Here is a 631-nt window from a genome sequence, read left to right on the forward strand (position 1 = left end):
TTTTTTCTATAATAAGATACAATGATTATAAAATCATATGAATACATAATTTTATTTTAATAGGTGTTTATGTTAATATATATATATATATATATATATTTCATATCGTTTAAATTAAACTATACATCATATGAAAATACATACTTATATTTTGATATCTTCGTTGAACATTTATTGAAAAGTTAATATTTTAATTTTGAAATCTTCATTGTTTTTTTAAATGATTATAAATTATTGAAACTACTAAAAATTTCACATTAATAAAAATCGTTGGTGTAAAATTTTGTCACACAAATATGGAAACAATCATAAAATCATATGAGTAGAAACCTCATTTAATAAATATTCTTATTAAAAGTATACTATATATCTATATTAATATCATTTAAATATAATTATATATCATATACGATAGATAAGATTGATTATTTTGATTTATTTACTCTAAAATGATTGCGAATAAACAAGAGCGGTCGTTTGATTTATATGCACATGCCAATTTATTACATAATAGTAACTGATTTCTTAGTTATTTAATATATAATTATTATTTTAATATTTCATAATATGCAGAAAAACATTGCACAAGGAGCGGATCTTAACCTAAATATGTATCTCTTTAATAATTTTA

This window comes from Brassica rapa, chromosome A05 (genome assembly GCF_000309985.2).
Source record: "Brassica rapa cultivar Chiifu-401-42 chromosome A05, CAAS_Brap_v3.01, whole genome shotgun sequence".
Lineage (NCBI taxonomy): Eukaryota > Viridiplantae > Streptophyta > Magnoliopsida > Brassicales > Brassicaceae > Brassica > Brassica rapa.